The 24,784-nt window shown below is 47.0% G+C and overlaps 1 protein-coding gene across 2 annotated transcripts in view; it reads right to left on the bottom strand.

Moving 5' to 3' along the window:
- The window catches only part of PACSIN2 (protein kinase C and casein kinase substrate in neurons 2), a 595,050-nt gene extending 570,479 nt beyond the window's left edge, over positions 1-24,571 (bottom strand). The window contains exon 1 of one of the 2 annotated variants that reach the window (XM_085652484.1): positions 24,493-24,571. The gene's annotated coding sequence lies outside the window, so the exon portion shown is untranslated. The remainder of the gene's footprint in view (positions 1-24,492) is intronic. The other variant, XM_085652485.1, reaches the window with a different exon arrangement.
- Positions 24,572-24,784: the final 213 nt, after the last annotated feature.

Below are 24,784 nucleotides of genomic sequence, written 5' to 3'. Positions count from 1 at the left end.
GCCTCGACCGCTGGCTTTTACATTCTCAGACGCTCAGTTGATCGACGAGGAGGTCTCCTAGATGCTCCGCAAAGGAGCCATTCGTCGATCAACTTTGCACCCTCGGGCCTTTCTCAGCAATATATTTCTGGTAGACAAAGCCGACGGGTGTCGCCGACCAGTTATCAACCTCAAAGAATTCAACGGTTGGTTGATGTACCGTCATTTCAAGATGGAGGGGATCCATCTTCTTCGCGACGTCCTGTTGCTAGCGGACTGGATGGTGCGCTTAGACTTGAAGGATGCTTACTTGGTGATTCCAATCCATCCCCCCCATCGACGGTTCCTTAAATTTTGTTGGAGAGATCTAGTATACGAATTCACCGCTCTTCCATTCGGTCTTTCCTCGGCCCCATGGTGCTTCACCAAGGTGCTCCATCCTGCAGTGGATTCCTCCGAGCTCGGGCATTCGCATGATCTTATACTTGGACGACCTCCTTCTCATGGCACAATGTCCTCGGATACTATCGTGACAGCTCCATCAAATGGTGTCTCTTTTACAGGGCCTGGGTTTTATCATAAACAAGGCCAAGTCGGTTCTAGCTCCTTCTCAATCAGTCACATTTCTCGGGTTCGTAGTGGATTCGGTCCACACGACCTTGAGCCTTTCCTCGAGGAAGATGGCGAAAATCCGCCACGAATTGCGGCAAACAATTTCCAAACCGTATACCTCCTTGCGGCACCTGGCTCGTTTGATGGGTCTCCTTTCGTCCTCGATTCAGGCGATCTTTCCGGGGCCCCTGCATTATCGAGCCCTCCAGAGCCTCAAGGCCTACCATTTGCGAAAGAGCAGGTCGTACGACCAGTCGGTTCCTCTCTCAGCAGAGGCAAGAGAGGAGATCGCTTGGTGGCTGTCCCATATGGAGGCATGGATCGGACGTGCGATTTTCGGCTCGGTTCCAGACCTTGTCATAGAATCCGACGCCAGCAAGTCAGGCTGGGGCGCTCGTTGCGGGGATTTCTCCACCAGGGGGTTTGGTCCTCGGACGAGCAAGCTCTTCATATCAACTGCTTAGAACTTCTAGCAGGTTTGTTTGCGGTACGATGTTGGACCAAGCACAGAATTCAATCCTGCGTCCTTTTGAAGATGGACAACATCTCCGCCGTGCGGTATGTCAATCACTTGGGAGGCACCCGTTCACGGGCATTGGCGAATTTAGCGAAGGTTTTTTGGGGGTTCTGCCTGGAGCACAACATCTCGGTCATGGCGGAAAATCTCCCGGGCCACAGCAATCGGGTGGCGGATTGGCATTCGAGGCATCTTTACGATTCCAGCCTTTGGAAGCTAGATCCTCAAATTTTTCAATGGTTGAACACTCATTGGGGCCCCTTCTTGGCGGACCTCTTTGCCTCTCGGCTGTACCATCAGATTCCCCGGTTCTTCAGTTGGAGACCGGATCCAATGGCCCTAGCCACGGACGCCTTCCTTCAGGACTGGAGCATGGAACAGGGCTATGCGTTCCCGCCTTTTTCCATGATAACGAGGACGGCGGCGCAGATCCGCCGCTAGAAGGAGGAGGTCACCCTGGTGACACCTTGTTGGAGGTCTCAAGTTTGGTTTCCGGTTCTTCTGGAACTTTCCTGGGATTTTCCAATCCTACTCCCCCGGTGTCTTCAGCTGCTTCTGAACCCGGACGGAGTTCCGCATCAACTAATCACACAGGGGAAGCTCCACCTTATGGTGTGGCGACTTTCCGGCACCGGTGGGCGCTGCCGGACCTTTCGGGACATGCTGAGACCCTTTTGTCAAAGGCTTGGGCAGATAGCACCACCAAACGTAACCGATCCACTTTTGATAGCTCTCAAGAAGCCACACAAAGCTGTCTCTTCTCCTACCATAGCTAGGTGGGTACGTTGGGTCATGCAACAAGCTGGTATTGATACGAAGCAGTTCGGCGCTCATTCAGCCAGGGGTGCCATGGCCTCTAAAGCTTTCGCACTGGGAGCGCGTTTGGAAGATTTGATGCGGGCCGCTGATTGGTCTTCGGACTCCACTTTTAAAAAGTTTTATTTTAAACCGGTGCTGGATGTGGCGCAGCTGGTAGTAAGTAAGCTTTGAACTAGCATAATCCGAAGCCTCCGTTCCTGCCATAGAATCGGAATTTGCCTAGCATCGTGACGGTAAGTTCCAATTCTATTAAGGACACGGAGGCGAGGATTATCCCGCCGCGGCACAGGGGTGCGAACCCTCCCGTATGGCAGTAAGTAAACGATTTAACCTTTTACTATGGTATTGATGACTTGATTGCATACCTTTTGACACGATCATTGTAGATTGTTGTTATTGTAACGTTTGCATTAGTCGCAGGAGTTTTTTTTCCTCGACCTACATTCTTTTGTTTTTTCCAGGCAACGATGGTTCAAAACAGGACCAGTAATGGAATGGAGTGACTTACGCGAAGAAAGAGGAAGTGGCAGGATAGACAAGACGTTATGTACCTGATGCAATGGAGACAGAGGAAGGACTGTGTATTCGTGTTCCTCCCTGGTTGTAGGGAGTTGTAGTTTATAGTTGTATTGTTATAATCCTTTTGGGAATTTCTTTCTCGAAATCTCACTGGCTGCTGTGCAAATATATATGTAATAAAGCGAAGAGAGAAAAGCATAATGCTCGCCTCCGTGTCCTTAATAGAATTGGAACTTATCGTCACGATGCTAGGCAAATTCCGATTCCCCCCTCATCTCCACATTTCTCCCTCCATCTGGAGCAAGATATGGACTATGTCCAAGATACAATAAATGCAGCCCCTTTAGCCACCTGGTGCTCAATCTGGTCCAATGAAGAAGCTGATTTTAACCAGGCTGTTATCAAAGATTGCCTAAATTGTGCCCGTGGCCTGTCAATGCCTTGGCTCCAATATATCAAAACCTGCTTTTCGGCACTTGGTTGTGCCATGTTGTTTGAGCACCCAGCAGGGCTTAATTTGTGCCGGAGCTTTCCGGTGCTTAGCACCGGCACTTTCTTGACAGGGCCGGGTCTACACTCTTCTTGCACTGCACGTCACATTTTAATTTAACTTGGTAAAAAACTTAGTGTAGTGTTACAACTTACAGTAATGATATGTATAATATGTAATGATGACACAGACTCTCAACTCGTGCCGCACTGCCGCCCCTGCCGCAGCGTGGTTTTTGCACGCTCACACTGTGTGTAATTATTTATAAATAATAAATAAACTTAACTCGAGTCATCATCATGGCACCGATGGAGGCAATGCGCACGACATCATAGGCACTGCGCGCGCCGCGGAGGCCTTCGCCACTTACTTGCTGCTGTGGGCGGGCCGGAGGAAGACACTGATTTGGGCGTTTTTGGGCTGTATTTTGGTTATGCGATGGCGGCTGTGTGCGGCAACATGCGTAGATTTTTTAAATGTTGCTGCCACGCCCCAGCATAACCAACACCTGACCGCGCAGCGGCAGCGCGCAACAGGCAGCTGAGACTGAGCTCGCTCAAGTCACCGGGGGCACGAGGCGTTAAACTAAGTCGGCCCCGGCTCCCGCCGCCCGGGGCCCGACCGACCCGACTGTGTGGTACTCCCGTACTCCGCTACTAAGCAGCAGCAGTTGCAGCACCGAGCACCCAGGCGGCCAGGCCTAATTGCAGACGGTGTGTACTGTCTGGCTCTGGCTGGCTGCTCTGTGTTCCCGCTTCCCGAGTCCCTGCCGGTCCTAGGTAAGTTCAAGTTTCCAAGTACTACTGCTGAGTGCTGCCTAAATAAATGCCAATAGAATAATCCCCAATGTAATTTTTAATAGGGAGGGGGGCGGGGCGCAGGCCGCGGGGGCCTGCCACAGTACGGACCTGCCGGCTGCCGGGGACGGGTCACAGGGTTAAATACTTGGTACTTTACTTACTAGTACTTCTCTCGGTATGACATGTGGTTAGAGCTCAGAGCTGCGGGCGGCCAGACTCAGAGGTGCCCTGCCCAGCGTTAGGCCGGTGCGGCCTGCGATTTGGCACGACCGCTCGACCTGCTTCACTCTGCCTCCTAAGCATCAGAGAGCGGTGGTGGCTGTGGCAACTCACTCCTTGACTGCAACTCGGCTTGCCCCTCTCGCTGCCTCGCATCTTTAACAAAGAGAACTTGCAGTGAATTCTTCTCTGAATACTGCAGCAATATGTTCCGCTCTGAAACCATGCAATTACCTATTCTATTACAAACCGAGTGATTACTTATGCCTCCCTCCAACCCTGCAGTGATTCACTAAATGCTGCGAGCGTGACGACATGTGATTATACAAAGCAGTAAATAAAGAAATAGAAGTGATGAAGTTTACATTGAGACATTTTACTAACGAGGGATTAAATCCAACTTTCCACCCCTGCTGTGACTTCTCATGCTCACACAAACCCGGAAATGATTCATCAAGCTCACGCAAACCGTATAGTGACTTATCATGCCTACGCAATTCCTACAGTACAGTTTCACACCAGGGGCATAGCCACCAGTGGTGCAACCGGTGCAATGCATCGGGCCCAGAGGTAGTAGGTGGCCCATCTCCAAAAGCCACTTGAGCCCTGATCGTGCACCTAATTAACCATGCTGGAGTTCTGAAGGTGAACGAGCATTAAAGATGACTTTAAAGGAGGTGTGGCTTGGAAGCTGAGCAACATGGTGGCTACCTTTTGGCCTCCGGGCTCTCCTCCACGTTTACCTGCATTTCTCAGAATCGCCGGGAAATGCGACCACCTGTTTTTTCACAGAATAAGCTGCCTAAGGCTCGCCTAGCCGATCTCTGTGCCCAGATCATGTGAGCCGATGCAAAGATCACCTCAAACTGTGTAGCTGATGTGAGACTGGCTTCAACAATGCCTTTTTTTCTAATTTTAAAGTGTGATAGAAACAAAGATTTTAGTAGAATCAAAACAAATTTAGACAATTTACTTGAAGATGTGCAAATGACGAATATTTGCTTAAACCCAATTTTCTCACATTATCGTTTGTGTGCTACATAATTTTATAAGTAAAAATGTATGTATGTGCAAGTGTAGTTGCAATTTCAATGGAAAATGTGGTGTCTGTAAATGATAGTTGCTACCACACCATGCTTTAGTAATATATTTGCGATAGTGACAGCATCAGAGAGCGGTGGTGGCTGTGGCAACTCGCTCCTTGACTGCACCTCGGCCTGCCCCTCTCGCTGCCTCGCATCTACTTTTTCCCCCTAGATCCAGTGAGAGGGGAGTCTTTGCAGCTGAGGATCTATTTCGCTCGAACTATGGTGTTGCGATCTAGAAGAAACTTGTTCCAAACCTGTAATCTGTGTCTAATGGAATCAACGATCGTCGTTTTTTCCTGTCATCATTGAATGCAGCAAAGCAGCCTTAATTTTGGGGATTCTGCTTACCTCATACCTGTCTCTACTTACTGGTGTACGTCAGACCTCACCTTCCCCTAAAGCAGTTAGCACTGGTGACAAGAGGGATAACTAGGCATAAAGGAACCAGGACTTCTGTAGGAGTCCCTGTCTAACTATAAACTTAACATTGTAACACAAAAGAACCCTGGGGAGAGCAGGATAGACCCCTACCACGCTTAGACAGAAGCTACCACCTTACATCAGCAAGGCTCGCCTCTCTGGTGAAGGCCCCCTCAAAAGGAAAATTACATAGGGGCTATTACTAAGTGATACTGAGGTAGGAGCTGTGAATCTTCTATCATAATCAGACACAGGGATTATAAACCAGACCCAGTATTCATTTCCCGAAGGCAGAGCCTGAAGGTCCTAATCAAATTGGAAGGAAACTCAAAAACACGTCATTCTCAGATTATATAGATGTATTTTGGTGGGTGTAAGACTTGATGATTACTAACACTCACTTTACAGGATGATGTCCCTGCCAATTGGGGTACACAGGAGCGTAGGATATTTCAAATGGCCTAGGAAAAGGAATGCTGGTATATGTAGTACTCACTGAGGAATGATGTGATCGAGGGCGGGCACGTTACAAAAGAAGTCTGTGGTTTGGTGCAGAGCAAGCACGTGATTAATTATCTGATTGGGGTGGGGTGTTAAGACGCCAAGTAAGTTTACTGCAGCTGAGTGAGTCACAAACATGGTAGAGATGTGTGCTGCAGCAGTTCGAGGAAATATTAACGTGATGACATCCTCATAGTAAGATCGATTGGGTATTACATCTGACTTTTAGCAGTGCCAGTTCAGGATGTGGGTGGAGCTAATATAGTGGGTGGAACCAGTGGAGTAAGTGGGTGGAGCCGAAGAAAAGTAGGTGTGGCCTCCAAAAAACATTTGAGCACCTGCACTTCATATTTTACAAATTAAGCACTGGTACCCAGAGACAATCGGCAAAGGGTCAGAAAGTGGGTTATGGATAGTTTCCGTAAGCATAAGCAATCCTCTACCGAACAATCTGAAGTGATTAAACCCTCAGTTAGAGATTATTGCCTCATTCAAGTGTCTCCTTCAATTGCTCCGTATTTATTATACAAGACCAATGTCCATGAAAGAAACCTGCTGACAAGATTCAGGTTGGGGTCATTTCGCTGGATGATATATTTTCCTCAAGGCCAGTATTCTTCGGAAACTGTTGCCATTTTCCCATGTGATGAGTCAAACTATTTTACACTTTGTTTTTTTTGCCAATTTTATCTCCCTTTTAACAAGCAACTCTTATTACCACTACTACTGCGCAGACATAATTTTTTGAAGTGGAAAGCGGACCTTTATTACCTACTGCAACTTAATGATTGTAATGTCAGCTTTGCAGTCACAAGTTTCCTAAAGTGCACTTTAGCAAACTGAAAGAGTATGCTGTTTTGATACAAAAGCACTTTAGTAGCCCCAGTGATCACTGTATTTATAGTGTCAATTTAAATGTTTATTGCTGCTATTAATTCCCATTATCTATTGTTACATAAGGTATTTTAGTGCTCTTTTTACCAATTATTCCTCTAAAAAAGATTTTTATATGCTCATCACTGATGTAAAATGTTATTTTCATTCGCCTCTTTGCTGCTATTTTTGGATCCAGTACTGTTGCATTGTCACTTTAGCTGCAGCCAAATTAGCCTTCTTGCCCTGTTATTTTATCTATTGTATATCAAAATAGCTGTGCTTATATATTTAAACTGGAAATGTGGCTGCTATTTTTGAACATGTGTTGACTATAATGCTGTTTGGCTTTTTCTTTTTTTTGTAAATCGTTTACATCAGCTTATTAGTTGCAGTACAGAGGAAGCAATAATATCTGGCATCGCAGAGACAATGGGTGAAATCAGACATAGCAATATATCACATGGAAAGTCTATTGGGGAGGGGGAATCATCATAATGAACAGTGCAAGGCGGTTGGCATATATCACCACGGTAGGAATTCCACAAACCCCACACGCAGGTCCACTTTCTAGGACAGCCTCGATCCACATACACTGTTTTTCCCTGTGCATGGACCAGTCAAGGTCCCTCTCCCAGGCCTCTACTGTGGGAGGATGAGATGCTCCCCATAGCTGTGCGATGTTCCTCTTGGCGAGCATTAGCCCCAGGGTGACCCATTGTGTCAAGGAAACATTCAATTCTGTCGGCTCCCATACAGTCAAGAGGCATCTACGGGCTTCAGGATAGAGATGTGTGGATAGTACCGTATTGATAGTGTCATGTATCTTCCGCCAGTAGGGTCGAATAAAGGTCCCATTCCCAAATGATGTGCATAAAAGTACCCACTTGACCGCATACTTGTCTACATTCCCCCCGTTAGCTCTTCCCAACTGCACCAGCCGGAGTCCTGTTATGTATAACCTATGAAGGATTTTAAGCTGAACCAGTCTAAATTGTGCTGGGATAGCCACGACTCTTGGAGAGGATACTGCCTCCTGCCATTCTTCGTCATCCATCTCAATGCCGTCCCCAGTCCATTTTTCCCACAAGAGGATCTGGCATGTTATTTATCAGTTTTTTGTAAATCAGGGAGATAGTTTTGTCGGGGAGGTGTCCTTGTGGCAGAAGGGATCGCAAGGCGTGCCATATCTGTGTGTAGCAAAAGTGTTCAGTTTCAGCAAGGTCAAATTGCTGTTGCATGGTGGTAAACGATCTGACATCCGACTTCTCCCAGAGGTCCCTGATGTGTGAAATTCCAATAAGGTCCCACCTGTCAAACCCTTTTGATTTCCATAGACTACCCAGTTGTTCTGAATCCCACAGTGGGGTCGCTAGTGTCAGTCGGCGATCCCAGCCAAGGCATTTAGTGACGGTATGCCAAACATGTACAGAGTGTTGGGTGGGCCCTGTTAATTTAAAGTGTTAAGGTTTGGAATAAAGAGCTCTATTGTAGTTCCCCCCAGGGAGTAGCCACCTGTCCATGGCATAGCCTGGGTCACCCAGTCGGGTATAGGTGCCATGATAGATGGCAGCTAGATGGGCCGCCCAATAATATTTGTTGGTGTCCGGGAGGCTAATGCCTCCATCATACCAGTTCAAGGTGAGCTTGGTTAGGGAAATACGCGGCTTCCCATCCCACAGCAGGTCACGTTGAAGGCCCTCTAACTCTTTGAAATAAGACACCGGACCAGGATCCAAGGAGTTCTGCAGGACGTACAAAAACCGGGGCAAAGACATCATTTTAAAAAGAGCCGCCTTACCCAGTACCGAAGGAGGGTGAGACTTCCAGTTATTAATATCCTTCCGCAGCCTAGCCAGGGGTGGGAGTAGGTTCCGAGAATATCGAAGCGACGGGTCTAAGGAGAGAAAAACCCCGAGATACTTGAAGCCCTCCGTGTTAATCTGTATAGGGCAACCCTTCGGTGGAATAGGCTGTTTGTCTTTTTTATCTATTATTGTGTGTATCTTTTATGATCCGTCCTCGGGAGATCGAATAAAGACAATTTGATTGATTGAATAATCCTGTACAGCAAAATTAAGAGCCGTTATTTTAGAAAACTAAGACAAAACTCCTAAACTGACATTGTATACCAGTCGGTCTTATTGGGAGATACAATATAATAAAGATGTTCATATTGCCAACATATTTTATATTTTTGACAAGCAATTATTTTGGGTTGGACTTGGCCCTCTCTGAATGGTCACTCCCAAACGTTTTGCCTTCTACTCTCATGTTTTTCTGAATTTGTTTTTTTGGCCCTAGGGCTCTGTGCTCTGTGCACCACTGCTAACCAGTGCTCAAGTGCTTGTGATCACTCCCTAAAACATGGTAACATTGGCTTACACCTGATGGGCACATTTAATTTACTTATAAGTCCATAGTAAATTGGTGTACCATACACTCAGAGCTGGTAAATAAAATGCTACTAGCGGGACCTGCGGCAATTATTCGGCCACCCACATAAGTAGTCCCTTAGAACATGCCTCAGGCCTGCCATTGCAGTCTGTATGCAGTTTTAAACTGCCAGTTCGACTTGTCAAAATAAAGCTTTTGCCAAGCCTAAAACTCCATTTTTAATATATACAAGTCACCCCTATGGTAAACCTCGACAGCTCATAGGGCAGGGTGCATTGTAGTGTAACGTCCTGGCTTTCTCGGGGTTGGGACAAACAGACAACGGACCAGAGAAAGGGAGGTTAAGGAGGATTTAATAAACAGATAAACAACTACAGAGAACAAAGAATACCGGTACTGGAATCACCAGTTAAAGTACGATACCCATTCACAGCTCTTCTAACCGTCCTCCGCATGCACACCGGTCCCGGTATGCTCCAACGGAGGGCACAGTGCTAAGCAGTGTCCGACAATGCCACTCGACCGCTGTGAAGGGTAGTTCCAAGGTTGTGGAATATACGGGGGCACGTGGGAGTCACCCGGCCGGGCTCTCTACCACCTGGGAACAGCCGCTCTACCAGTTTCCCCCAGAGTACTGCCACAACACAAAGACGCTGGGAACACCTCCTAGTGTGCGTCTCTTGTATCCGGGTTTAAGTGATGATACCCAAGGTGGTGCAGAGAATGGATGGGAGCAGCCGCTCTACCTATCCCAGTTCTCCTACGAGTGTCGATGGCTAAGACGCGGAAACACCTCCTGGATAGCGTCTTAGCTCTAAGCGTGTGTTCACCCAAGTAACGAGGGTTGGGAGCTTCGGCTCGCATCAACCTCGATTTCTCCAAATTGTCAGGCCGTTGGGAGCTTCGGCTCTACCAACGGTACTTGTGCCCAATGACGTTGAATACGGCTCTCAGAACGGGACAGGACACGGGCAGGAAGCACACGCCAGCACCTCTCCTCCGCTCCTTAGAATGTTCCTTCCGCCGCTCCACTCTCCAACGGGTCCGTGTACCTCAACCAGGTACTCCGGCAAAGATCAGAATATCCGACGCCGAGTCCCAGTGATCTTCTCCTTAAGTAGTACTCTCGGCGTTGTATAACATGAAAACTAGGCGTTACCCTTGGTGTTATGTAACCAGAACTCTTGAGTTGCATAACATGCAAACTAGGCGTTACCCTTGGTGTTATGCAACCAGAACTCTTGAGTTGCATAACATGAAAACTAGGCGTTACCCTTGGTGTTATGTAACCAGAACTCTTGAGTTCCATGAGGCAATTGTTGCCGGAGGGCATTTTGGGAGTTGTAGTCCGCTCTCCTCCAAGCGCACCAGGTTCACGGAAGTGGCATCGTGGGAGGGAATCCATGTGCGGGAGGGGATTCCTGACATGTAGTTACAAAATTGGACATGTACTTTTAAGTTTTACATGTCCTAGTAGGGAAAAACTCACACATTTGCTTTTTAGTACTGTGAGGCCGATCTCTCCCATAGGATAACATTGAGTTACCTTATTACATTTAATAAGTGATAAATTGTGTGTGGGAGCAGGGATAAATATCATGTCTGGTGTCTAAGGAATTACAATTTAAAAACCTCTTTAGTGGTAAAGTTGGACCAACCCAGGCTTCCTGAGTGACTCCAATGGCTAGTTAGGTGGTCTCCTGAGCTACAGGGACACAACAAGCTCCAGAGGCTTCTCTGCAACTGCTCAGCTGACCTGCTGCACTGTACCTGCCTGAGCCCTGCTGGAGTGAGTCCCTGTCTCCGAGTGGTGCCTCTCAGGTCTTAGTATTTCAAAACCAAGTCGTTTTGTGATAGATCATTTTGATGTCTTCACAATACATTTTGGGCCCTTGCCTGTCACGGGTACTTGGCTCACCCACACAAGTGAGGTACCATTTTTTCAGGACACCTCGGGGAACACTGGGTCATAGGAAATTTGTGTCAGTCCAGTGATCCCACCACTTTCCCACACAGAAATGTGAGAAATTAGATTTGTTCAGCTAAATTTGAGGTTTGCAGGGGAGTCTGGTTTAGATAACGCTAGGGGATCTACGAAAGTCACACCTCCCTGGACTCCCCCGGGTATCTAGTTTTCAGAAATGTCTGGGATTGGTAGGTTTCCCTAGATGGCCACTGAGCCCAGGTTCTAAAACGCAGGTGACTCCCCCACAAAACAAAGTCTTTTTGTAATCGATAATTCTGAAGTCTGTATGTTTGGGGCCATTTCCTGACATGGGCACTAGGCCTATCCACACAAGTGAGGTACCATTTTTATCAGGAGACTTGAGGGAATGCTGGATGGGTGGAAGTTTGTGGCTTCCAGTAGATTCCAGTACTTTCCATCACAGAATTGTGAGGAAAATATATATTTTTTTTACTACGTGTGAGGTTTGCAAGGGTTTCTGGGTAACAGAACCTAGTGAAAGGCACAAAAGTTAACCCATACTGGATTCCCCTGTGTGTCTAGTTTTTAAAAATGTACAGGTTGCTAGGTTTCCGGAGGTGCCGGCTGAGCTAGGGTCCCAAATCCACAGCTAGACATTTGCAAAAAAAAGGGTCCGTTTTCTGTGGAAAAATGTGATGTGTCCACGTTGCATTTTGGGCCGTTTCCTGTCACGGGCACTAGGCCGATACACACAAGTGAGGTACCATTTTTATCAGGAGACTTGGGGGAATGCGAGGAGTGTGTAAGTTTGTGACTCCACGCAGATTGCAGAACTTTGCATCAGAGAAATGTGAGGAAAATGTTTTTACAAAGTTTCAGATTTCAAGGGCTTCTGGGTAACAAAACCTGGTGAGAAGCACACAAGTCACCCCATCCTGGATTCCCCGGGGTGTCTCGTTTTAAAAAATGTACAGGTTTGCTAGGTTTCCTTAGGTGCCGGCAGAGCCAGAGTCCAAAATCCACAGCTAGGCACGTTGTGAAGAAGGGTCAGTTTTCACTGGAAAAATGTGATGTGTCCATGTTGCGCTTTGGGCCATTTCTTGTCACGGGCACTAGACCTACGTAGACAAGTGAGGTAGCATTTCTATCGGGAGACTTGGGGGAATGCTGGGTGGGTGGAAGTTTGTGGCACCACACAGATTCCAGAACTTCCATCACAGAAATGTGAGGAAATCTGTTTTTATTTTTTTTATTTTTTACAAAGTTTGAGGTTTGCAAGGGATTCTGGGTAACAGAACCTGGTGATAGCCACACAAGTCACCCAATCCTGGATTCCCCTGGGTTTCTAGTTTTCAAAAATTTAAAGGTTTGATAGGTTTCCCTAGGTGCCGGCTGAGCTAAGGTCCCAAATCCACAGCTAGGCACATTGCAAAAAAGGGTCAGTGTTCTGTGGAAAAATGTGATGTGTCCACCTTGAGTTTTGAACCATTTTCTGTCGCAGGCACTTGTCCTACCAACATAAGTGAGGTACCAATTTTATCGGGAGACTTAGGGGAACACAGAATAGAAGAACATTGACTTTCTTGGCATTTATGCCTTCCAAATGTAAGACAATGTGTAAAAAACGAAGTCATTTTGAAAATTGCTCTCTAATTCACATGGTTGTATGAGTACTCACAATTTCTGGGATCTGCAAATAGCCACTACTTCTAAACTCTACATTTTGCTCCCATTTTGGAAGTATATATGTTTCCTATTTTACACTCTTTATATTTTACCAAAGTAATTGCTATATAACCAGTACACTATGAAAAACCATTGCAAGATGCAGCTCAGTGTTTGGCTCTTGGTTCCTCGGGTTCTTGGTGAACCTACAAGTCCTATATATCCCTGCAACCAGAAAGGTCAAGCAGATGTGATGGCATATTGATTTAAAAAATATGCCATACTTAGAAGAAGTTACAAGTGAAAACGTTGGCACAAATAGCTGTTTTTTTCAACTCAATTTCAATATTCTTTTATTTCAACTGTTAGTTTCTAAAAAAAAAACTCGAAAGATCTACACAAATGACCTCTTGCTGAATTCATCATTTTATCAACTTTTTAGAGATGTGTAGCGTTCCAGGATTCATTATTGTTTTCAAACCTATTTCTACCACTAACTGGAAATAGGCTATGTCCCAGTAAAATGCCAAAACTGTGTATAGAAGTTTGGTTTTCTGACAAACGTCTGCCTGTTACTGAAAGCAGGGACGATTGCGATTTTAGCACCACAAATCCTTTGTTGATAACTTTTGCAGCACTTGTTTACCATTTTTCTGAAAAAACAACAAAAATTAGCTGTATTTTGGCAAATTTCTCGGGCTCCTCCCGGGGAATCCAGAAACCCTGGGTACCTTTAAAAATCCTCAAGATGTTGGAAGAAAAGGACGCAAATTTGGCGTGGATACCGTAGGCGGACAAAATGTTACAGGGGCTGAGCGTGAACTACCCCAAATAGCCAAAAAAACAAAGGCTTAGCTCGGGGGAGGCCTAGCAGCTAAGAGGTTAATACCATCTACTTATAATTTAAATCTTGGTGCTGATTGTACAGGGAGTCTTTTGTGCTTCAATGAGTTAAATTAGTAAAGCCTATTTTAAAATAGTGGCAACTGCATTTAGTATTTGGCAAGCATAGCAAATACATTTCAAAATCACAAGCTAAATAGATATAATGCCGTTTGGTGAACTCAGATTGCACCGGATGATTTTCGGATGTCAATTGTTATTATAATTGGGTTCATTCCGCTTGGGCAACTCTGACAAGATCATTCAAATCCCTGCAAGTTTCAGGGTTACTTTGGGTATTTGGGCTGGCTAAATATTAACCTTGGAAAGTCCTCTGCAGGTCACAAGAGCAATTTAAAGATCCGCACAGGGAATACTATATTTAGTGAGCAGAGGCTAAATGATGTGGTAACCCATGCTTTTTACTCGAGTCAGAAAATCGAAATGAGAGTGACAGAGAGCATTCTACCGAAATCTTTGGATTGGAACAATTACTAATATTTGCGAACCTTAAAGTACAACATGGTAATAAGACTCGATTTCGTTTCTATTATCAGCCAGCTAGGTTACACAAATGAGGGCGTCACAGTGAAGCCCAATGTCCTAGATGCCAAAGCAATTACGCAGATCAGTTGCACAGGTCTGCTTTAACAGATGTTTGGGGAAAAGTGCTCGAACTCTAAATAAGCTCTGTCACATTCAGGTCCAGTTTTCCATCCTAGGTTTGGACCAGCCTGTCTCTGCCAGATGTGCTCAATTTGTTGGTGTTCTGGTAATGATTGCAAGGTTATGCACTGCCCCTGAGTGGGCCGGCCCGCATCCTCCTGGCCTATGGCTCTGGGGTGCTGATCTGTGCAATGTTTAACGTCCCTTTGTACAAAGATGAAGGGTAGACACAAACCAAATAAGGTTTTTATAAAATGTGGGGACCACTGCATAGTTAGATAGACTTTAATCTTGAGAAATAATACATGTGATATCTATATACTTAATGGTATGTTATTGTTGGCAGCAATCACAACGAATGCTGTTGCTTTCATGGCGAGCACATTTTATTAAGGACGCACTTTGGTGTCTCACTTTCAAAACAAAATAAAAACAAAACAAAAGATTCACCTCAAACATCTGCTAGGCAGCTCAACTAAACCGAAATTAAAAAAGAAATATATTTTCTAGTTTATCACATACTGCAAACTTCATTGCATCAAGCTGCGTTTGGGCACAGCATGACTGAGGAAGGTTTTCCTTCTTAAGCAAACGTATGAGGCATTACCTGAAACGCTTCAAAGTCAGAGTGTGCAGACGGGTCACTTGATGCATCACGCACTTTGGTCACTTGTGTGCTAATAATTAAGCCAAGTGCCCCTCTGCCTGAAGTAGGTTATCTTCTATTTACATTATGTTGCCCCCACCCCTCTCCTCTTTCGTGTCTGTGGCACTTCTACCTGTCTTGCTCTAGTTCTGTGAAGCCTCCATTGTCCTCGTGAATATACCTGCTCTATCAAAAATACAATAAATACATGTTTTCTCTAAATATCTCAGCAGTAGTCTGGTGTCCGACTATTACTCCACCTTCTCTATTATCTAAAATGTACTTTCTTGTCATTACTTAATTTACATCATTACAGCGTCACTTCATCAAAAGTACCAGGAAGATGATTTTTAAGTTTAGTATAATCTAACACACTTATGAAAATATCACTGCTGTAGTCTTAATTTATTTAAGTAATATACTTTTGATAACTTAGGTCTACATGTGGTATTAAGGTGGAAATTAACTTATGTAAATAATTGGGGGCTAGATTTAGTGTTTAACACTGGTATTTATTATTTTAATTACAATTAATTTAGTTTAATTAAATGACACTTAGAGTTATGGCTAGTATTGGTACCCATTGAAATGAAAACATTAAAGAATAAATAAGATTCCACAGTTCCGGGGGTCCATAAGAATGGGCAAATAAAAAAGAACTCGTCAAGCCTCCTCGGGCGTGCTGTATCCTCCCTACTGCAAAAACAAAAATTGATGGACAAAATGCACAACAATGTCATACATTCACCCCAGTACAGAGATCTGGGCCTAAATCCATCGTTTTTTTGCTCACCATGCCATTCCAGTTTGAACCCAGCCATATGCAAATCAGTTTTGACCCTGTGCCTCATGGGAACCGTCCAGCCCGAACTGCCAAGCCAGGTTCTCCCTTTGGTATTGCTTTGTTCGCCCTAAGTTGGCAGGGTATGCCCAGACGTGGGTCCTCTGCTCACTTTGCCACTGGATTCAAGATAGCCTGGCTGAGGAGGGTTATGAACCCGAAACCAGTCCCAGGATGCTTGTTTCCAGTCTAGGGAAGACATGGCTTGGCAGTTCGGGCTGGACTGTTCCGATGAGGCACAGGGTCAGACTGATTTGCATTTGGCCATGTCTGAACTGGGGTGGTGGAGTGAGCTAAAGAATGATGATGGATTAAACCCAGATCAATTGACTGGGGGTGAGTGTTTGATTTGCTCAAGCGCTCCGTCCATCATCCCCTTTGGTATCGCTTTGTTCGCCCTAAGTTGGCAGGGTATGCCCAGACGTGGGTCCCTGCTCACTTTGCCACTGGATTCAAGATAGCCTGGCTGAGGAGGGTTATGAACCAGAAACAGGTCCCAGGATGCTTGTTTCTGGTCCAGGGAAGACATGGCTTGGCAGTTCGGGCTGGACTATTCCCATGAGGCACAGGGTCAGACTGATTTGCATATGGCCATGTCTGAACTGGGGTGGTGGAGTGAGCCAAAGAATGATGATGGATTAAACCCAGATCAGTTGACTGGGGGCGAGTGTTTGATTTGCTCAAGCGCTCCGTCCATCATCCCCTTTGGTATCGCTGTATCCTCCCTACTGGTGGCTCCTGCAAGCACACTTGGTAGAACGGAGCCTGTACGGGCCAATGTGTCCTCCTTGCAAACCTTCAAAGGTTTACACATTTCACTCTTCCAAACTGATCATTTACTTTCTGTAGTGGTTCAATTTGAGGTTTTATTGCATGTCGACTAATAAACATTTGATTTTAAACATATCGTACCAAACCCGTGTATTGTTTTTTAGGGGCCTACTCAAGGTTGGTAAGTAAAAATACACTCATCAGCTATGTAAAAATGTTATCAACATCTGTGCACTGTTTTTCCGATGACGTCCTCCTTTACAACGGTCTGTACCCAGGAGGAGTTGCTAAGCTGACAGGCATCTGTTTGTGCTTTGCAACTCAGAGCTTCTGTGTCCTGAATCTCACAATAACACAATGAACCTCTAAGATGCAGGCTCACAACAATGACACGTGATGCCGCGGAAGGGATGGGTGAAGTCCGCGCCTCTGTGCACTGTGGAAACTATTTCAGTGGAGCTCCCCAGCGGCGTTGAATCCCACATGCCAACCGGGTCACTGGGCCCAAGGGAGCGGGGGCAAGCAGTCCGAGGCTTGCCATGGAGGTAGGGTGGTGGACAAGAGCCTACTCAACACCAACCAACAGATACAATGATGGAATGTCCAAACCAGTGTCTTTTACTGTCGATGAGAATATGATGCAGGGTTGCCATCTAAGTTGCAGTTAAAAGTAAGGCGCGACACCCACCTCTGCCACTGTTCTCTCTCACTGCTAGAGTTGGGATCCTGTCCAGCACTCTACGGCTTAGGCATGTTTCTTTTGAAAAGGCATGGGTCAGGCACAGTTATAAATAGCAACAGTTTAATCCCTCCAAGCATGCGTGGCAGGTTCTTCCGCATGTGTGTGAGTCTGTGGTCCCAGATGCTGGCTCAGCCCCATGTTTAACTGGCGATTATCGATGCAGCTGTCACAGTGAGGCAGATGTGATTCATGCTCCTCCCTCCCTGTGGCACCTCCTCTCCTGCGGGAGGTGACAAGGACAGTGTATGCTGGATGAGATTGGTCAGACAGCTCTGTGCTGCAACACGTCTTCAGTAGCGGTGGCCTTCCTGGCTGGCTGCAGACTGAAGTGCATGGATTCCGCCATTGTGGACTCCAGGCTGAGTAATCTGCAGAGGCAGACTTGTGGCAGGTGTGGCCTCCGGGCTGATCATGGATTTCCACTTTAGCACAGACCCGGCCTCTCTCTGTGCCAGTATGGCAGCACCAGTGTTTAGAGCACTTGTGGAAGTGCTGTGAATCCCAATGATTCCCACTCTCTCACGGTCTTACTCACTCACGGTACCACTCGGAAGTACCAGAGGTCCCCTTCACAACACAAGAAGGCAGGCATCTAGGCACTTCAGGTACACAATTAGCTTCTCCAGAAGAAAATGTTCACTTTAGATGATGTCCCCTTAGCTCTGGCAAATTGGCTAGCCTTTTTGCACAGCAGTTGTTAGAGACCTCTGTGGTGCATTCCATTCCTTGATATAGACAAACAAGGGACAGTAACCAGGAGGGGGTTTGGATCCCACATTATGCATATTTTTCAGACTGGTCATGTGGAACCACTGTCGACAGCTTCAGAACCGGTTTGGATTTGTTGTTTTTCAAATGTTGTCTACAGGCTGCTCTTCAGACAAAGCCTTTGTGCAGAGTGATGGTTCTTGTTTCAGGAGAAATCAACACCATGAAGTGTGAGATCTCTGAGGCTTTGATACGCATGTAATTATGATAGATACTGGCGACATGTTTGGGTGGGTGATTAGGGTGGGGGGGTATGTTGGGGGGGTTGCTTGGGGATGGGGCGGGGGCATATTGGTTATATCGCACACTCGCTGTGGATTAATCTTGTGGATGGACTACCTCGTAGCATAGCTGATGATGGGGTGAATGCTGTACAGTTATGATCAGTTTGGTGGACTGGCCACTGCTCTACACTCTGAATTGGCTGGAGGGCGGAGTAATGGGGAAGGGGGTTGACTGTATTCTGTTTTGTGACCCAATAAAGTATGTTTAAAAAAAAAAAAATGAAGTGGGAGATCTCTGGAACTAGCTATCATTAGTAGTAATTAAGTACAGACAACTGGGTAGACCTTTCCTAGTCCTCAACTTGAACAATAGAAACTGCAGTCCCACCTCTACCATTCACCAAATGGCAGTGCTCCAGAAGAATTAACCAGCAGCCCTTTGCTAAGCAGGCCCTCATTGAATTTCTAACATTAGCTGTCTCCATCCTCAATCACTGCAGTGTCTGTGTCTCCACACTCCAGCCTCAGGAATGCATGCAATACACTTCCACTGTCAGGGGAAGCTGTTTTCATCCTCCATCTTGTGCCATGATAAACCAGGGGCATCCAAAATAGATCCTGCTGCCCCTGTACATAACTTCATACAACACACAGATACAGTATCATATGTTACACAATCATTGCACATACGGACAGTCTAAATACACATAGGATGTCAGCTCAAGGATCTGGGTTTCATATAACAGCTGAACTTGTACTGTACTCCTGAGGCACAGCCGGGAGCTCTGCTCGAAATTGAACTGTTTTTAAAACTTGTGTGTTAAATTGATTTTAATAATTGCGCACCTCTCCCTCACCTGCTAGTCTGGTTGGGGCACTTATCCAGAATCCCTAACACCCGTGCAGCCGATCTGAACGCTGCCACGGGGTAGGAAATCGCCATCACCGCCATCAGCGAGCGAGCCTGCTCACAGGCCACGCCCACTTCATCAGGCCACGCCCCCCACATCAGGCCACGCCCCCCACACCCTCTCCCGGCATAAAATCATGTGCAGCACTCGGACGCGCAGCGGACGGGCGCAGCGGGCGCGCCGAAGGCGCGCCAAAGGCAAGCCCGTCTGGGCCCGGACGGTCCCAGGCCCAGCCACTATGCCCATTTCTCCCAAGAAATGCCCTGTCTATACCCGAGATAGGCTTTTGGCCCTGAATACACTAAAACATCCCTCCTGCAATTACACCCTCATGGGCGATAATCCATTTACCAGCTGCAGTCTCTGTAATCCTCCCGGCGCAGATATTGAACGCGGTGGCCTCCAGCTAGGCCTACTCAACTGCAGGTCGCTTGTTAAACACGCCCACGAAATAAACCTCCTGATCTCAAACCACGCCATGGACATTCTGTTTCTCACTGAGACATGGCTCACCCCCAACAACGGCCCTGACATTGTCAACGCGCTCCCTCCGGGCTATCAAATCTGTTCTCTGAATAGACCGCGTGGTAGAGGAGGTGGCCTAGCCATAATATTCAAGGATTCCCTCACCTGCAGAATCTTAGATGGCAACATCAAAGACTGCGAAAGCTGCCACTTCACCATCCAAATTTCACCAGTAACATCCCTGTCGGGACTGCTTGTATATCGCCCCCCCGGCCTACTCGCCGAATTCCCCAGCAAGCTCATCGACCATGTCACTCTCGAGTCTACAACTACCTCTTGTTAGGGGATCTCAATCTTCACTTTCTGGACCCAGTCGACACTCAGGCAGCCGAATTTTTACTGGACATCTCCTCCTCTCGTCTCTGCTTAAAGAACCCACAGGCCACTCACGACAAAGGACAGCTACTTGACCCCATCTTCACAAACATTCAAGACCTTAATATCCGCGCTCACCTCCCTCTTCCCTGGACCGACCATTTCCTGGTCCCCTTCGAATGGCACATCAATATTCCTCCACCCCAACCGCCCAAAATCAGAACTCTTATCAGACGCTGGCACAAACTGGTCCCAGAAGAATGGGCAGCCAAACTTAGGGAAGATATCCCCCCTCCCTCCCAAAACACCATTACAGCCGACACTGAATTCAATACATGGCTCACCCAATCACTGGATTGCCTCCTACCGAGATCCAGCACCCTTAAACGTACCAAGAGAGTTAACCCCTCTCCCTGGTACACCCCCGAATTGAATCTCTTACGGAAGGAATGCAAGAGAAATGAACGCATATGGAGGAAAGACAAGACAGCAGACAAGAAAGGTACGTTCCGTGCTTCCATAAAAACTTACAAACGGGAGCTCCAAAAAACCAAGAGCGCATTCTACGAAGATAGAATTAAAAACTCGCCCTGCTCTGCCCAAGAAACTTTCGCTATTCTTAAAGAACTTCTTCAGGCTCCAGATCCCCCTGCAAAACCCCTGGACCCCAAAGCCGCGGAAAGTAAATGTATTCAACTGGCCACTTTTTTCGACGAGAAAATTCAAAAAATTCTCGCATCCCTACCCCCCGCCGGCCATACGGACAGGGACCCTTCTAACTCTCCCCACTGCCACAGTCATTCCACCGATGCCCCCTCACCCCTTCTCGACACTTTCGGCCCAGTATCCACGGAAGAGGTCGTCGCGACGCTGGCCACAATTAAAAGTGGCTCCCCCAGCGACCCTGCTCCGCTTCGTTTCCTGAAAAAAGTGTCCAGCACCATTATCCCTCCTCTCACGTCCCTCATCAATGTCTCCCTCACTCAGGGAGTAGTCCCTCCCAGCTGGAAAGCGGCGGTGGTCAAAGGTCTTTTGAAAAAACCTTCACTGGACCCCCAGGACCTAGCCAACTACAGGCCAATCTCCCTCCTCCCCGGAAACAGTAAAATCACGGAGAAGCTAGTGAATAAAAAAACTATCACTATTTCTTGAAAGTAACAACATACTCAGGAACTCCCAGACTGGTTTCCGCCCCGGCCAGGGCACTGACACCGCCCTCCTGGCGGCAGTGGAGAAGGCCAGAAGCATTCTGGACACAGGAGGATCAGTGGCAGTGATCCTCCTGGACCTCAGTGCGGCCTTCGACACTGTAAATCACCAGATTTTAATCCAGCGGCTGAGAGACACTGGAGTAAGGGGCACGGCCTTGAAGTGGCTCATGTCTTTTCTAGATGGTCGCTCGTTCCAAGTCTGGGAGAATGACAGCCACTCTCCCGCGATCCCCCTCCGCTGTGGAGTACCGCAGGGCTCATCTCTTAGCCCTACGTTATTCAACGTTTACATGTCTCCGTTGGAGGAATTGGTCACCCCGTTCGGCGTGACGATCATCAATTACGCCGACGATACCCAGCTGGTGGTAACCCTTTCACACCCACACCAAGATCCTTCCGATCTCCACAGCTGTCTCACCGAAATCCACAGCTGGATGAACACCTCAGCGCTGAAACTGAATGGGTCCAAGACCGATATCCTGCTGCTCGGACATAAAGAGCCCTCCCTGCCGCCTAACATCTGGCCCGACTGTTTAGGTGACCCCCCTGCCCCCAAGGAGGAGGTCAAGAGCCTGGGCGTACGGCTCGAAAAGGATCTGAGCTTCAGAACTCAGGCCAAAAAGACAGCAGGAATATGCTTTGGTCTCCTCAGGGCATGTAGGAAGGTCTTCCCTTTGCTTCCCGCCACTTCCCGGAAACTATTGATCCAGGGCCTCATCCTGGCAAGGTTAGATTACTGCAATGCAATCTACCTGGGTGCCCCGGAAGCTACTTTTAATACCCTGCAGAGAATCCAAAACGCCGCTGCCCGACTACTCACTCACACACCAGCCAGATCTTCGGCAAAGCCAGCTTTGAAGCTCCTTCACTGGCTCCCAGTCAGAGAGAGGGTTGCTTTCAAAGCCCTCTGTCTGGCCCACAAACTTCTCCATAACAAAGGCCCACCCATCCTCAATAATTTTATCATCCCCTACAAAGCGACAAGAGCTCTTCGATCAAACGGAAAGAATTTCATCACGGTTCCCAGAGTAAAAAAAGCTCGGTCTGGAGGACGCCGCTTCTCGGTCCACACTGCCAAACATTGGAACAGCCTCCCTCGGAGTCTAAGAACCGAACCAAATCTCCTTCAGTTCAGGAAGGCACTGAAAACTCTTCTCTTTCCCTGATTCCTCTTCCCTCCCGCTGCTGTTCCCCCCCGAAGTCAGGTTCAAGCGCTGGGATGCTCAAGGGTTACTACGCGCTCTACAATAACCTTAAATAAATAAACTTTACATGAGTGGAGTAAGTAAGTTTAACTTTCTCTCTGACAAAGAGAACAAGCATTTGCAAAGCAAAAGGTCTCGCATTTACGCGAGTTTAAGCTATTGGCATTGTAAATGGCAATGCCTTTTATTTATGTTTTAAAAACCAAAACATAAAAAAGGCAATGTTATTTACAATGCCAATAGCTCAAAGTTGCGTAAATGCGAGACCTATTGCATTGCAAAGGCTGGTTACTGTTACTCAGTTTGTGTAATTCATGCTCAGTGTGACTAGAGAGGAGGCAACCAGGCAGCTGAAGCATGCAACACGTATGCTGAGTTAATTGCTCATTCAATAAGTGACTTCGCAAAAAAAGACAATCAGTTCACTGCGCGTGAGGTACGACTCAAGCAAGCTACCAGCTTTCAGTATAGTTAGTAGATATGTTTACAGTTCACCCAAGTGAATTGGAGAGGTCAAATAATTATGCTTGGTCACAAAACATACGAATGGCGAAATCTGGACTTTGGCCTCAGACTTCTTAGTGACTACCACAAGGACACGATGCTCCAGGCCCTGGCTTTTCCTTCTTCAAACGTTTGTAATCTAGTAGTTAAGTCTATTGGGCTCCTTGATTAAATCAAATCTACAAGTACCAGAATGCATTGCCGTTTTTAACAACCGCTCTGGTCAGGATCATTGTAACATGGGGTCAGCTGGGGCTCAACCCACGGTACCGCCATACAAATGTAACGACGATTGTATAGTAATCTATTCCAGAATGGCTTTAACGAGGTGTTTATTTTTGTGAACATGGTTTATTATTCACTCAAATTCCAACTTTTAAAAGTCTTCAATGTTCCTTTTGATCAATTACGTGTCTGTTGCTTATCGGGTATATATAACCTTTCTTTATTGTTTATTTAAACCGTCTAACCCATGCTTGCTCGGAAATTCGTAATGACCGTCACACGGACAAGTATTTACATTCAAGTGACGAGCTGCGTTCTAATCTCGGCGCTACTTAACCCAAACAAATCGTGTGATTCTAGTCTAAGTAAAATCCCATTGCACTACGTTTTAAACAGCCCGCCCCCCAATCACATCCTAATTTATATAACTATCTGAACCTGACCACAAGCCATATTGTGCTATGTAGGTACCTCGCTTCCTGTTCTTGATACCGATCTGGGTCATTTTTTGGAGCCATACACCGCCCCACAGGAAATACCGGCAGCTGCACCCAGGCACCAGTCACTGAGCCGTCTTGTCTCCAGAGTGGACACCAGAGGGAAACGAGCTGTGCGACAATGGGCGCACAACCAACCACTTATGAATACCTTTCAAACAAGCGCTGGCAAAGCCAATAGGACGTGCTTGCATTTTGAGTAAATCATTAGAAACAAGCATTAAAAATGCAATAGATCTCGGACAGGGCGGGCACGAATACAGCTGGCACTGATGTCCTTGGCATCGAAGCCCAGCTCTGCGGGGGCCGTCACTCGCCGGCTGGTGTAACAGGGTTTATGACATTTTAATAGATTTCTAATCAAACCTGCGCGGGGCCAGGCCGTCGCGGCTGTCCTTCAGCAGGCGAGACGTTCTGCAGCCCGCTCATCCCCCACCCCAGGAGGCTGAGAAGAGAAGGCATGAACCCTGCGTGTATTTTCTGAGTAATATGTATTTTTTATGAAATGTGCCTCACAGAGGTTCCTATGCTCCGAGTGGCTGTCACGGAGTGGAACAATATAGCTGAGCTGACGTATACTTTACATCCCTCTGCCTGCAGCGGCCGGGGAGATTCCTTGATTAGCCCATATGGAAAAGGTGAATTTATGAGCCATATGCGTGCAAGGTCAAGGAAAACAAAACGCGGCGGAAATCGCGTAACGCAGAGCTGAGCAAACAAGCCATCACTGTACCTGGTCATGTTAGTGAGGGATGTCGCATCCTGTCCTGCATGCGGCGCGCGCTCCCTGGATGCGGCTCTATTGTTCCGCGTATGCGGGAATGGCGATGGCAGAGGGGGTGGAGTCTCGCCACGCGCCGACTTGCCGGTGTATGGCGGGCCTTGAGGAAAATGGCGAGGGGGTAGGAGAGGCATGTTCCACACTGGATTCTTCAGATGCAACATCTCTGCCAAGTGCGTTATTGGAAATTATGTTGGTCTCTCACACATACACGTGCGCACCCTGTCAACCTCACAACAGCAGG

The sequence above is a fragment of the Triturus cristatus genome, chromosome 4_1 (assembly GCF_964204655.1).
Source record: "Triturus cristatus chromosome 4_1, aTriCri1.1, whole genome shotgun sequence".
Taxonomy (NCBI): Eukaryota; Metazoa; Chordata; class Amphibia; order Caudata; family Salamandridae; genus Triturus; species Triturus cristatus.
Note: the sequence above shows the minus strand (reverse complement) of the source record. Positions and strands in the feature narration are given on the sequence as shown.